The sequence below is a fragment of the Pinus tabuliformis genome, chromosome J (assembly GCF_031772625.1).
Source record: "Pinus tabuliformis cultivar Carrire ecotype Pingquan chromosome J, CPIR1, whole genome shotgun sequence".
Classification (NCBI taxonomy): Eukaryota; Viridiplantae; Streptophyta; class Pinopsida; order Pinales; family Pinaceae; genus Pinus; species Pinus tabuliformis.
This window is the reverse complement of record NC_142295.1, coordinates 256,917,986-256,933,455: the sequence shown is the minus strand read 5'-3', so window position 1 is coordinate 256,933,455 and position 15,470 is coordinate 256,917,986. Positions and strand designations below refer to the sequence as shown.

The following is a 15,470-nucleotide window of genomic DNA, read 5'->3' as shown; positions in this document are numbered from 1 at the left end:
GAAATATTCTTTAACCTAATCAAGAGCAATATATAAGAAGGGAAATAGATTTTAATTGAATTTAAGGTTAAGATATGCTAGCAAATTATAGAATTAGTTCTTATAATTTGCAGCAATTAAAACATATATGCAATGAAATTATCTCAATAAATCATTATTAAAATAATGCATGCATACACTTAAATTCAATTATTAACGAATGAATTCGATATTAGATCTACTATCACATTAAGGAAATAGTTCACTTAATAAAAAAATAATTATAACAAAACGAGAATAAAATTTGAATTGATTAATAGTTATCAACAATTCTATGCCAGTCCTTTCAAATCCAATAATTCAATTTCGATTTAAGCCCCCCTAAACCTACAAAAATAGATTAACATGGATTCGATTAGCATAAAACAAACGAAGTCGACAATAATGCTAACATAAAACATTTATATGTAAATCATTAAAAAAAATAGAAATCAAACTTAAATAGCAGATATAACAAGCAGCCTGCAAGTTCTTACAATAGTGCAATGAAAATTCAGACATTATTATTAGCTCCAAAATATGTTTGTACAGTCCTTTTAAATTTTGAATCTCTTCAAGAAACAAAGTGCATAGCCTCTTCTCTCATAAATTAAAAGCTCTTCTATTCTGCAAAGAAATGCCGATCATTTGCAATAGTACAGTTGATAGTCCTCTCCTGCAGAATTTCCCCTCTAGTTTTTGGATCTGGAAACTTTTTACAAGACAAAAATTGAGTTTTTATAATTTACATAGGATTTGAGGATTGTATTTCCTCCTCAGATCTCATAACAAAAGGGTCATTTTTAGAAAGAATAATCTCTTTCTCATTTAATTCTAGCTCCAAGAATGTGTTATTGACTGATGACTGTCGATTTGGTCTTCTGAAAAAGTTGGCAACTGACCAATCCCAAGATTCATACTTTATTTTCACAAATGGCTTCTATTAACCGATTATTTTTAGGAGAGATCTTTTGTTTGAATCATGGAATGCCAAATTATATCAAATTGGACCTTTATCAATTGGAGAAATGTCGCCAATTATCTCCTTCTGTGCAGCACTTGTTTTCTGATTTGGTGCCATGATGATTGAGAATTCAATTGCCTTGGCAGTAATTCAATTCCTGAAAACAGAGGAAAACACAGAGTTAAGACATAACTCTACATCCATGTAATAAAATGTAAAACAAATGCAAAAAATCTAAGTTGGTGAAACCCGAATGAAACCTAAATTTGTCCCAAATCTGTGTTGTTTAATATAGATTCAAAGAGAGGGAACATTGTAATTCAGTAGTGTAAATATACAAGTGATCAATTTTGGAAAAGGAAGGAGTGTTTGGTAAAAGTGTTGTGGTGTGTGTGACTAGTGTGTCGTGTATCCGATGTGGCTTCCATGTCATCTGAGATATAACATCCCCGGTGTACAGACATAATTCTTCTTTATAGATCTTCGGGTTTCATTTCTCCCGGGGTGGCATGGAACATACAGAGGAAACATGCCTTGTGTGAATGGTGGGAGAAATGTATGAAGGGAGGACCCATTGGATTCTTGTGCGAATTCCCACATCACCCCAGTCTTTATATCCTGGTGAAAATGAAGGGAGTAGCCCACAAATCCTCTGGGAGAAGATCATTTTGGGATGACGTGGAGGAACGTGGAACCAGAGCATGAATACAAAAGGTTGGGAACACCGCATGGAAGAGGGTACGTGCATGTTATGCTACCATGATTGATTACATCACCCCAGAAGGTAAACCCTCGAGAGAAATTATTAAAAGAGTTTCTTTTGAAAACTCCATGGAAATACCTCCAGGTTACGTGTCAAGCAGGAAAACAGGCATTCAAGCACAACTTTTGAATAGGCCGAGTTATTTGGGAAATCTCTGGGGTGTTCTTTCACGACGATGTGGAAACGAATTCTGTGGAGGAGGAGGTGTATGGAAGGATTACCTAATGAAAGACTGTGGAATCCTGTGTCACCTCGGCTTTTAAATTCCATGACATTTTTTTTTCAAATAACCGCACTCATGAATGCCCTAGGATCACTGTCTCAGGATGACTAGTCAAGTCTTGGTGTGTTTTTTGATATAACACATATGAGATCGACTGTGATGGTTAGTATATAGGTTTTATATGTATGTTTTATTTGGGATATATATATGAGGGCTTGGCCACGATGATCATACACACACACGCACGAAGGCTTGAACTCAATGGTTTTATTAATATATTTACAAATTAAAACAAAATATTTACAAAATTAATTAATATAGAATTGAATTAAAATTAATTAAATTTATAAACTAAATTAATTAAATAATTAAAATAAATAAATCAATGGTGACTAAAAAGTTGGCCAAATAACCTCGAGGTCCACTCCACAAAGCACGTGTAGGTAAGTGTATGATGGTGAATAGTTTGATGTGACAGGTGTTGAGAAATGGCAACAAGAAATTCTAGTTTAATTTGTCCTTGATTTAAATTGTGAATTAAAACCGAATTCTATTCTCATAGTAACTTGTAAATAGTTAATTAAGTTTAACTGACTTAACTTAGGAATTTCGAGTTGGAAGTCTTTATGTAGTCATGTATGCATGATCCCTAAATTTTAAGGGTCCGAGATGAGTTTATTTGAGTTGTAATTAGATAAATCAGTTTGACTGAGCTATGGTCGGTTAAACTAGTTCTAACTGTTGGAGGAACTAGTAGAGGTCCAGTAGTGAGTTGGTGCACTGGTGCGTCCTCTGTGCTACTCTTGCTAACTGGAGATTCACTCAAGAGAAACTCATGCATGTCAGTTCACAAAAAGACCCAGTTGAGTCTAGAGTGCAAGTACAATTTACTATCAGTTGTATGATTTTTCAAGTTGTACAAATCATGCATGCAATCAGTTATGGACCTAAGTTTGGATTGTGAAGTTTTGGAAGAAAGATTTTCCAATTAAATATGGGTTGATCCTCTCAGGAATTTTGCAAGTAAATAGGGGCTTGGCAAGCAGAATAATTAGCTAAGTGTTGGCCAGAGCAGGCTTGTGAGGTAGAGAGGTGATTATACCTGTGCAGGGATTGTTCTAGTGAGAATAAGCATTGTATTTTCATCTTGGATTTTTGATTAATGCAATATAGATAGTCTAGGTTTTGAGCAGTTCTTTTCTGAGAGAAATATTGTGTTATGTGTGATTGATTATCTTCCTCTTGCTAATTATTGTTTTCATCGAACTATTGGTTTTCGTTGTTGAGATTAGAGTAGATCCTTGTCTTGTGTTTTAGAAAATTACATGAGTTGTTGAATCTACAGGAAAATCTACATGGTATTGGAGCTGAAGACAATATACTAGAGGAGATTTCAAGTTTGGGGTTACAAGTGAAATTATAATTAAATTCAATTCATACTTCAGGATCAGAAAATAGCTTTCTACAGTTTGATACTTGAGTACGCCTCGGAAGGAAACTCGAATTACATAGCATGGAAGGACAAAATGGAAGCAGTGCTAGAGGATAATGGCCTAAAGGAATTCATTGATCAAGACATTCCTAAGCCACCAGCATCGGATGTGAATGATCTAGCCGAATGGAAGAAGTGTGTGGCAAAGGCGAGGTAGATTATTCTTGAGGGAGTTTGAGACCATATTGTCTTGAGTTTCCATAGAAAGGAAACTCCATACTCAATGTGGAAGACATTGACGGACTTGTTTCAGAATAGCAATGACCATAGGAAGTTGGCTTTGAAGGACAAACTCAGAAAGATCAAGATGGAGAAGGGAGACTCAATTCAAAAATACTTGACCAACTTCACTCATTATCAAGATGAGCTTGGAAGTGTTGGGATTAGCATTGTCGAGGATGATATGGTGAGCCTAGCTCTTCTAGGCCTCCCCAAGATTTGGTATAGTTATCAGGACTCTGTCAATGGGAGAGAGAAGCTGCCATATTGGGAACGAATGTGGTCGGATTTGATGCAGGAAGAGATCAGAATGAACACCAGAGACGGTTCCTCATCAAATAGTGATAATGACGAAAATTGTCCTTTAGCAAGTAAGGAAAAGAAAGGGAAGGGGAAGGCATCCCATTCCAAATCAGATTCTTGTCATGGAGGCAAGAAGAAAGACATGTCAAAAGTAAAGTGCTTTCATTGTCATGAGCTGGGACATTTTGCTACAGATTATCCTCTCAAGAAGTCCAATAAGAAGTCCTCAGGAGGAGCAGTGGATGAGGCTCTTGCCTCTCAATTCGAATTAGACTTTACCCTCATTGCATGCATGGTTTCATCAATGATGGGTAGTGTATGGTACCTAGACAGTGGAGCATGATTCCACATGACTGGAAACAAGGAGCTCTTTAGTGACCTGGAGGATAAGGATATTTAGATGCATATCAAGATGGGTGATGATGGGAGTTATAGTGCTACTGGATTGGGTATGGTTACCTTCCAAAGGGATTCAGGTGCTCCTCTCACCTATAGAGATGTTATGTATGTTCCCGGGTTGAAGAAGAACTTGGTATCTGTTTCCATGTTGGAGGATAGAGCTATGATGTGATCTTTAGTAAGGGAAAGGTGTTCCTTCGTCACATAGCCATGGGACAAGTAAAGAGGATAGGGATTTGAGTGAAGAATCTCTATAAGTTGGAGGTAGAATATTGTGCTTCCTTGAGCACAAAAGTAGAGAAGGTGAAAAGCCAAAACATCGGTGAGTTGTGCCATAGGCAATTGGGTCACTTGCATCATGGGGCTTTTAAAACCATGCAACAAAATTCTACCAGCCTTCCCAAAGGTATGCTAGAGAAAGTTAATACATGCAAGGGGTGTACTTTGGGAAAATTCACCAAAGCTTCCTTTCACGACAGAGATAGTCGAGAGAAGGTGATTCTAGAGCAAGTCCATTTAGATATGTGTGGACCATTTTCGACAGCATTCACGACCAAACATAAGTATTATGTTATATTTGTTGATGATTTTTCTCGTAAATTCTGGATCTTTTTCATGCACAAGAAAAATCAAACTTTCACAAAGTTTTGTGAATTTAAAGCATTGGTCAAGAAAGAGTCTAGCAAGAAGGTGTTGACAGTGTTGGACCCTCCAACATTCAGGGGATCTCCCTGATATGAAGTCCCAACTAGACCTCGCGCCGTTTGGTGTAGGAGTCCCATTTGGTACGATGGCCCAGTTTCCATTATCTTAGAGATTTGCCTTAGCTCTTGTTGTTTAGCACATGAGAGTGTTATGCCTATATCTTCAAAAGGTGAGGTGAGTATGCCTGGTGAGTGCGTAATGTAACTTTTTGTTTGGGTTCTCTTACTACAAGGGAGCGGGAAACGTTGAGCCTCTAGATGAGAGGTAGTAGTACCACCCAGGGAGAGACACACGCGAAAACGACAAGGGTCTGTACAGCATCCAACGAAGTAGTCCAGAGAGGATGTGATAGTTGCTAAAACCAAAGTGCAAGGGAAAACACGTACACCATCCTATAGAGCAGTCCACATGAAGGTGATGGTCGTTATAACCAAGAAAAATAAGAATGGTATGTTTAATGTCTTGCGGAGTAGTCCATGGACAAGACATCAGTGATAAAAAAATACAACACATCTTCAACAATGTAAGTACTAAAATAACCAAAGTAGTTCAACTATCTTAGTACAGGTTAACCAAACATGCATTACAAACATTTAAAGAATATTCTTACAAACGGATACAAAACATGCATGAAAATGTGTTGACCTGAGATAGGCTTTTGAATTAAGAAAAAGTTCCAAGACACATTTGTACACCATACATCACTAGTCCCAGTAGTGGGACATTTGAGCCACTCCTCACTCCTCAAAGAATGGACTATAGACTCTCAAGGCTATGTGGGAGGAGCCAAGGTGAAAATTACTTTACTCATACAATGAGGGGGTATATATAGCCAAGTGTGGTGCTTGACCCTTATGACTCTTGGATTTCCCTCATGATCGTTCAACTTCCTATGACTTTTCAACTCATGTGACTCTTCAACTTCATATGTGCGTCCGTTGGACTTTCACTTTACATTACATATGATTACAACAAGTATGACCCATATTAGTGATGTGGCCGAGACAACTCATGACACAACTTGACATGACAATACTGACATGTATTGGTTAACTGTGGTGTCCATGTCAAGCTTCTATTGTACGGAGTGATGGATGTGCTCTCGGTGTATTGTGTCTTTTCCTCTGCATGGAAAATTGTTGTGGGCTCTTCGATGGTCTTGGTCTTTGCTTGATGGTTCAGTGCATGTATCCCTTTCACTTGTTTCTCGATGTTCTTTGTATGTTCGTTCAGCTGCAAGCAAGTCTCCTAGCATGCACTCCTTCTTCATCTCATTTGTCATTGCACCATGTTCCATCAATGTACCTATTCCTACAATTCACTCATGATGGGACGACATCAAATCCAAAAATATCCTAGTCTAGCATGATGCATTATTTTCGGTTTCGGGTCCAGGTGACTTGGAGGGAGGACAAGACACTGAAACTGTGCAGAGCATAGCTCAGGCCAAGATGAGGGGCTCTAGAGTATTGTTGGGAAAAACTGCGTAGAGGTCAGTGTGAGGAAAATTACGCAATCAAGGATAGTAGTGACAGATGCAAGGTGGAAACCATCTAGGCAGAATTGTGTAGTTCCTAGGAGCAAGACAAGGTAGGGTGTTAAGGGGAACTACTGGATAGTTCTGAGCAATTTTCAGGATAAGGATTGAGTGCGCCACTTGAGGCTCGGTTGGGAATCTGCGCAGTTTCTCGGAGGGAGACAGAGCGATCTAGCAGAGGGCACTGGCAGGAAATTTTGCGCAGTTTTCCAGAGCAAGGCATGATCGGGCTGCGAGGAGCTGCTGATCACAACTGCGCAGTTTTGAGGGACAATTTGGGATAGGCAGCAAGGGCCTTCCCATCATGACTATGCAGTTTCCATAAATAGTGTAGAGTGGGGCAGCGAAAGGCATACCAGTCAGGACTATGCAATTTTCAGGAGCAGAGCGGAGCAAGCCAACAGGAGGGCCTACTAGATAAGCCTGCGTATTTGTTGGGAGCAGTGTATAGCAAGGCAACAAAGGCCTGACTCAGCATGACTGCACAGTTTCAGTGGGCATTGCAGGGTAGGCATTTGGGAATTTCTGCGTAGTTTTGGAGAGTAGTGTAGCCTCGGGTCACAGTGTAGTGCATATTTCCAGTAGACCAGAGGGAAGCGTGATAACTGGTCTTGTGGGAAGCGCATATTGGATCGGGCTTGGAGACAACTTCTACGCAGTTCTGGGAAACAGACAGCCTGCTCACTTCCAAGATTGCATAGTGAAGCTTCCCCGCAGGACAACCTCAAGCACTAATTAGTTATGGGAAGCAGAGCAAGGTCACTAAGAGCTGAGACTGCGTAGTGTAGCTCAGTCAGGGTCTGATTGAAGGGGTTTTTCTGATCGACAGATTTTCAGGAAAAATGGCTAAGTTGGAGAGCAAGTGAACTTGTGTAGACGTGACATTGTGATGATCCAAATGGATCCTAGAAAATCCTCTAAGTCTTCAAAATCTTCTAAACGTTCAAACTGTCGCCTAAGAAAAACCTTTAAAGAAGGCAGATAACACTATTAGGAGGTAAAAACATAGAGAAATCATTGAAAAACAAAGTATTGGCGGTTTAAAGCAACTTTGAATTGGAGTTGTCGGATATGGCCGATCAACGGTCCAGATCCGACCGACGAATCGCAATCGGCAGTGGCAAAGGGAGGCTATCGGCAGAGACCACAAAGAATACGCAACAGTAATCAGCAGGGTCAACAAAGACCATCGATCAAGCACGTAGATCAATGGCCCAAGTTGCATCACAGTATCGCAATCAGCAAATACGAAGGAGTGTTTACAACAGCGAGGGTATGTTCAATGTGTGATTACGATCAAGCGCATCGCAACATCGCATCGCAACATTTCAATGGAGCGGGGGCCGGTAATAACCATGACCATGATAATCGGACCCAATAAAACTATGGATGACATTTGATAATATTTCAAGTCCAAAAACAATGCTTTTTCAGTGTAAACCGCATTTTCGTTAAATAAACGAAATACAAGGGATAAAGCGTCGATGCGATGTTACGGACCCGAAAGGGTTTATTAATGTTGTTGAATACTAGTTCAAGTCTAATATGAGCGGGATTTCATGTTTTAATGTATTTTTTTATATAAAAGGAAAATCATAAAACAGGCAAGATTTCAGGAGGACCAAAGGCGGTAAGTGGTTTGGGTCGGGCTTTGCCCGAGCCCATAAATTGGTTGCCATGTGTCCAGGCTGAGGAGATAGAAAACCACCCTTATCGGGCAGTGAACCCCCGTATGAAAGGGCCACCAAAAATGAACCACAACTGTTGGATCTGGATCTCCCATATCAACGGTGGAGATGCAATGTCGACATAAAGGCGGATCAGATAGGAATATAAGGCAGAATTATGGATTTTTAAAGTCCGATAAACAATGTTTGGTGGACTTTTCCTATGTTTTAATGTATTTCTCTGTGTAAACAGAGAACGGTGATTTCGAAGGATTTCAAAGGCCCGATAACCCATTACATTACAGTACAGGTGGCCACCATCCCTGAAAGAGTTTAGCAATGATTGCTAGCGCTCAGAGGGGGATTTGAGCAGACATAGGTCGGGAAGCCAGAGAGCCCAAGAAGGTGAAACGAATAGACAACACCAATTGGCTTTAAAGCCATAGATTGATAGCAAATAGAGCAGGCAGTGTTGAGAGAGAGCAAAGACAGAGACAGAGAGTGATAGAGAGAGTCTGTGTACTCAGAGAGGCTTGAGGGGTTCAAACAAAACTCTAGCTATTGTATCTGTTGTGTGTTGAGACTCAAATTGAGCTCATACTGTTGTAAAACTCTACTTCTGAAGACATAACAGAGAGGCCACCATTGAAGGCTGGACCAGGAGATGTAGCCTAGGAGTTTTGGGTGAACTCCATATTAAACTTATTGTGTTTATGTGTGTTGTCTATTATGTTTCTTTAACTGCTTCATTGTCTATGTATTTCACAATCTTATCGATCCATTGCACAAAGTAACATAGGCATATCCATGCACATGAGTCTGTAATACCTTAATAAATGTCTTAGATCTCATTATCAGATCATGTGATCAGACATTTAGTATGACTCGACGTTAGGACACCACAAACCAACATAACAAACATGTGCTCAGTGAGACTATCTTAAGGTTAAGAGAGATAAGTGCGATACTTGAGATGGACCTTCAAATGACCGTGACGACACTTGCGCGACAATGCTTACAAATGTGTGTGTGAGTACGACCGATGTTCACAGAGTGAAGACAAATCATGCACACAAAGAACAACCTTCAAAATTTCCAGAACAAGATCACAAGCATGACAAAGCAATTAACATGCCAAAAGACGACCGTTGGTTGAACAAGCAAAGGGGTGTAAAGATTCTACAAGAGCTCATGGAATGAGCTCGAGTGTTTGTAACCATCAGTGGAAAAACCAAAGAAGGCTCTGAAATTTGGATGTAGGCCAAAATTTTGGAGGGTGTTGCAGCCGCTACAACACTTGGCGAAACACTGGTTGAATACAAACTTTTCTATTTTGGTTCATTTTCAGCACAGGGCCTTGGCCTTTCAGGGAGTATTGATTCATTGTGTAGGTCACTTCAGCTTCCCCACTTACGCCATGGACAGACATGGTTCACCTTGTACCAACTTAGTCGAGCACAACAAAAGATTGAGTCATATCACAGTGTCTCAAAATCGGGAAGGGTAGTTTGGCTCACGAGCTTAAGATTTTCAGAGTATAAGTTTTCATCTCTAGTGTTGCTCTACGGCCAACAGGCCTGGATAGTACCCGATCGATTCACACAAGAACACAAGCATTTCTCCACTGTTAGTGAGCCTAGTCAGTACCTCAGTAGAGTTGCCTACTTCACCTCTCTACACAAAAAGCCTTTCTCTTTTTTCACCTTTGTATTTTTTGAAAGAGGATTGTGCATAGGCACTTATTTATTTTTGTGGCGGAAGAGGGATCCTGACTTATTGAGAGAAAGAGAGTTTGTTCCTTCAGAGAAGCATGTAAGACCTCTGATTTAGTTTTGCTCGTTTAAATTTTCCCCTTCTCTCTCTCTACTAGTTGGATAAGCTTGAACACATAGATCAGAAGACTGAGTACAGGCATGGGGTTTCCCAGTTTTGACACAGGTTCATGGTTTGACCAAAGCTTCCCCTACAAATGGATCGTATTTTTTGTTGAGACTTCTGTTATCACTCAGGTTGTTCCCAAAAGTTGTAAGAAAGGGAATACGACCAAGGTAACCACATACCAATCTTTTAGATACATGTTCTAGCCAACCTGCATCCAGAGAGGGCTATCTCTTTATAATTTAGCTTTGTTTTTTAGGTATATTAGGCTAGTTATGAAGTACAAGGGTTTTTGTTTGAGTTTGGATGGTGATATTCAATAGAACCGGGGTGTAAGTCTGAGAAGTTCAGTCCATTGGGCTAATGGAGTCTATGAGGATGAACTGCTGGATATGATTTCTTTAACAGAGGATGGTACTACAGAGCAAAGTAATCAATCATGGAACAATTTATAGGCTGGAATCAGATGGAATGGAGTGAGTGGGTGAAGGGCAATTAAGAATCCTTCATCGTGTTGACAGAGGGAAAATGGATGATTACTGCTAAGGAGCAGTTAAGAATTCCTTAGCTAATATTCAAGATGAAAGAACCAGGGGAAACATGAGCAATTAAGAATTCTTGTTTATGATAATTCTGAAGAAAACATTAATAATAACAGAGACTGAACATAGAGTGCAAACAAGCAAATTTTGAGTTATTCTTTTTCTCTATTATTTATTTCATGAAATATATATGATATAGTAAACATAGAAACTGTAAGACACAAGTTAGAAGAGACTTATTGGTCCATAAGTTGATTCAAGAATTCTGTAACAAGTCCTCTGCTATCAATTCCACATTCAGAGAGTCCAGCAACAATGGATTCCAACAGCGTTTGTATTCAAAAAAATTTCAGAGTTACAGTGCAGTCTAAGAAAATGCATCACCAACCCCGAATACTTCGCTTGTGGAGGTATTTATACAAAAATGTTACAAAATATCTCAAAGAGATAATATTTAGCAATAACTCATTCTACCTACTTAAAAGGAGAAATAAATGATCTTGAAAACAGGGAGAAATAAATGAAGAAGTAAATGTTGTTGTGCTCGCTGCTCAGTTGGTGAGATATGCTGATTGTAGGCTCGGTGAGTCGGCTGGTAGCTGTTTTCCACTGATATTCCGCACTGCTGCCCCAACTTTATCGGGTGTATTTAATCCTGATTTGATACATTGTTGCCCCACATGACTCATCCATTCCTATTCTCCACTTTATGGCACATGGTACCAAAACTTTCGATTTACCAAGGATATAAAAGATACCAGAAATATGTCTATAGAATTTCCAACATGCTTTGCCACCACTGCTCTTCTGGTAACTTATGTCTTTGCAGCTTTCTTAAAGTCTCATCAGCATCTGTGTACCTGAAGAAATTAGGCTGGACTGTAAATAGATGTTTCACTTCATGCTCAATATAAAATAGGTTTTCCAAGTTGTTGCAGAGGGTTTGGCCAGATGGAAGGGCCTTCTCTCCTGAAGTACTTGATGATGCATTTACTTGATCAGCAGCATGTTTATTCAACTTGTGCGTGTACTCAACATGTCTCATCAGGCGTTCATTACTTACCAACAGACTTGGCAAGCCCTTTTCATGCAAAACTACAAATCTTTCTATAAAAGAATCAATTTCCACCTGCATGTCTTGGCACCTCCTTTCCAAATTTTTCATCAGGGTTCTCATGGTCAGAACTCTTTTGATTGTTAGAATGGTGCCTGTCCTGTCTTTGATGTCCAGTGCTGCTAGTTCTTCACTGGTCTTGGTGTTCAAAAAATGTATTAGCCTGTTAGCTTGTTCAGGCATGTGTCCCAATAAAGCTTTGGTTTTTTGAATCTCCACTTGGGCTGTTGCTATCAAGTCAATCTGCTCATAAATAACCTGAATAGATCTCCATATATTACTAATGGATTGATTGATGTTAGCCCACAAAATGCCTTTGATTTCTCCCAGAGGCTTATCTAAAGAGAGGTCCTTTTCCAATGCTTTCACCTTGTTCTCTAATGCTTTAACCTCTCTTGCTTTTCTGCCACAGTCATCTTGGATTTACCATAGCTTATTTCTAATTTTGCCAATTTCTCTTTGGCTTCTTTCAATTCTGATACTTGGAGTTTTAATTCCTCCATGGCTTTTATTAACTCCTCTGTGGTCGTAGTAGTGTTGCTGCCTACTGCTGTTGCTGATGTACCTGTGGTGATTTCTGCTATTGATGGCGGGACAGTGGGAGGCACTGCTATTATAACTGTAGGAGGGGCAGTTGTGACTGTTGGAACTACTTTAGGTGCCTGGGAGGTCGAATCTCCCTACTTTTCTCTTATTGCTTTCTCCAATGCCTGCTCTGTCTCACTTAATCTTTCATTCATTCTCATAAGCAGGTCCATCATGTCCTCCTCTGACTTTTGCTGTACAACTTCTGTAGTTTGTGGATGCATAGTAGTAGGCAGCTTCAGTTGTTTCCTGAGGGCACCAATGTCCTCTTCCTTCTTCTTCATCAATGCTTTTATTCCTTTGGCATCCTTGGGATCATGTACCAGCTTTGATAATATCTTCCAAGGACTTTATCCTGTTGTCCTTGGCTAAAGAAGATGCCTTCTCCAAATCTAGTTGAGCAGAGGTGTTGTTTAATGAGTTTTGCAATTTATGAGCCAACATTGCCTTATCTGCCAATGTGGAGTAGACCATCTCTCCAGTTTGCTTGTGCAACTCAATCTGGTCCATTGGATGAATGTCTTTGGCAAGGACCTCCAGATTTGTCCTGATGTAGTTAGCTGTTGACTGTGGCTGTTGCACTTTAGGCTTAAAGTGGCTCAAGATCGTTATACCTTCTTTAATGTCATATGCGGACATTAACCTTTGTTGGTTGGTGGGGGTCATCTTGAGGAACTGATTGTAAAGTTGCAGCCTTAGTGGGTCATTCTGGGCCTTTATCTACGTGAATGTTCTTTTAATATCAGAACCTTGCTTGCTTTGCGGCCTAGTGGATGAAACTTCCACACTATGCTGCCTTCCTAGGTTGAGACATGTGAGAGCTGGTGGATGTTTCCAGCACCGAGGATGTCTCGTGGCTGACCATCTTTTCCCCTCTTAGACTGCCTGTGGTTTCCTCAATAAATTCATCTTCTGATAGGGGGTTTATTCTTTGCATTTTTTCCCCTGGTTGCTCTGTTGGTCCACTCATAGGTGTGCCTTCTTCTTTGTCTCTTTTCTTGCCCTTTTCCTCATTTAGAGGAGTTTGCAACGCTGGTATCTCTGGTGCTTTGCTTTGGGCAGGGGGGATTTGCCCTTGGCCCTGTTCCTTTGATGTTGTTGGCTGATTTGTCATTATGTGTTGCTCTGTATCTAGCACTTCTTTGCCCTTTGATGCCCCTGTAGCTGGTGTAGCACTTTCTTGTGTAGGTTGCTGAGAAGTTCCAGCAGCGGATGTGCCAACTCCGGTTTGCTGAGGCAACTCGAAAGATACCTGTCCAAAAGAGTCCAAGTCAAGGATCTTTTCAAGATCTTTCATAGCTTGTTCCATCACTTCTTGCTGAGTATGCTCTTCTATTAATGTACCCTCTACCCACTCATCCTGATTAGAAAATTGCTCTATTTCAGGGATCCTAGCATGTTTATAGGCTGATAGCCTATTTTTTACTTTTCTGTCACTGATAAAGCCATTTGGGTCATATGGTACCCACCAGAAACTTTTCTTCAATTTAAGTTCTTCCCCCAATATCCTATCAGCATCTTCCCATGCTTCCCTCTTGTTAATGATAAAAGGGCCTAACTGGTTTCTTATTCTCAGCTGGGCCTTTTTCTTTGCACTGCAAAAGTGAGTTAAATCTACATTGATAAGTTGCTTGAAATACTCCAGTGCAAACAGTGTCATTGGCACATATTTGGGCAGCTTATAAGGGCACAGCCCACAACCATATATTCTGATTTCGATGTGATTCTGGTAGAGGTACCAGTCACCTATTCTGTAGTTTTTGGAGAGCTGTAAAATCTTCTGCATATCACCAGAGAATCTAGGAGGATGAGTTCTCATAAGTAGAGAGGAAAAGGGATGTATAAACAAGTCAATGAACTCACAGTAGGTATAAGGGGATTCAGAAACATGGTGGAAGACTGAGGTCCAAAAGATCACAGACCTCCTTTCTCCCTTAGAATCCAATTTTTTGATGGGAAACTGAAAAATTTCTGGTTGATAATACAGAAAAAGATGACATATATAAGATGTATACTTGAAGACTCCTTCTCTGTCTAAACTCATGAATTGGTCATGGATCTTGTTGGCAATGAAAGTAGCATAGTCATATTTGACAGCAGGGGGTTGTCCCGGAGTAAACATGGACAACAAAACTAAGGTGGTCTCATCAACAAATTCACTTGTCTTGAATCCCAGGACATAGGATATCATATCAATAAGGAATCTACCAGCGTCATTGAACCAAACATGCACATAGGGAGGTGGCTCTTTGGGCTGGCAATCTGGTCTCATAAATGTTTGAGCAATACGTGCTATCTCTGAATTGGGCAGTTTAGAGCCCTACTCAAGCAAGAATCCCATAGAAAGAGGAGCCAGAGGCTGAGTGGGTTTGAAGTGTAGCATCTGATTGATTGACTTAGGAGTTATATAAAAGAGGACAATCCCAAATGGAGTCATAACTGCTCTGTGGGTAGGTTCATAATGGGCACAGCATTGGCGGATAATATCTGGGAAAACATTTACTGAGGGGAGGTAATATATGGGCAGGTTGGATTCCCATATTCCATAGAGATCAGAGTTACTTTGGTGATTGTTCCTAATTTCGCAAAATGCCTGGAGGTGGTTTTTGTCACCAGATAACTCTTTAATTTGAAAATCTCGGTCAGCCAAGGGCAACTAGTCCTGGTCTTTGTGCGGCGCATTGAGGGGAGCAATGTTCAGGGCCACCGGAGCTTCCATACTTGGTTACTGTGTTTTTAAATTGGAATTCAGTTTTTCGTAGCAAAAGTAGGCAAAACAAGAGTTCTGGGAGTCTTTTTATGAATAAACAGACTGTTTTCAACTCGAATTTGGCTTCTCAGGTAGAATTTTCGGTGGAAAAGCAAAATTGCAGGTTTTTAGGGCAAAAATGAATCAATACCTGGATTACGGATGAAAGTTGTGTATTTGTAGGTCAAATGGCGGACCGTGGAGCAGGACACTGGAGTTTGTTGGCCGGGTGGCGGACTGGATGTGTTTCGCACTCAATTGGACGTAATTTGCATGCAACAGCTTCACAATAACAATGGTGAAAATGACACT

The 15,470-nt window shown here is 40.1% G+C and overlaps 1 long non-coding RNA gene across 1 annotated transcript in view; it reads right to left on the bottom strand.

Annotated features, from left to right (window-relative positions):
* Window positions 1-517: 517 nt before the first annotated feature.
* LOC149226746 (uncharacterized) overlaps window positions 518-15,470 on the bottom strand; it is a 39,935-nt gene continuing 24,982 nt past the window's right edge. Inside the window, exon 2 of the long non-coding RNA XR_016247749.1 lies at window positions 518-1,139. This is a non-coding gene — a long non-coding RNA (uncharacterized LOC149226746). The remainder of the gene's footprint in view (window positions 1,140-15,470) is intronic.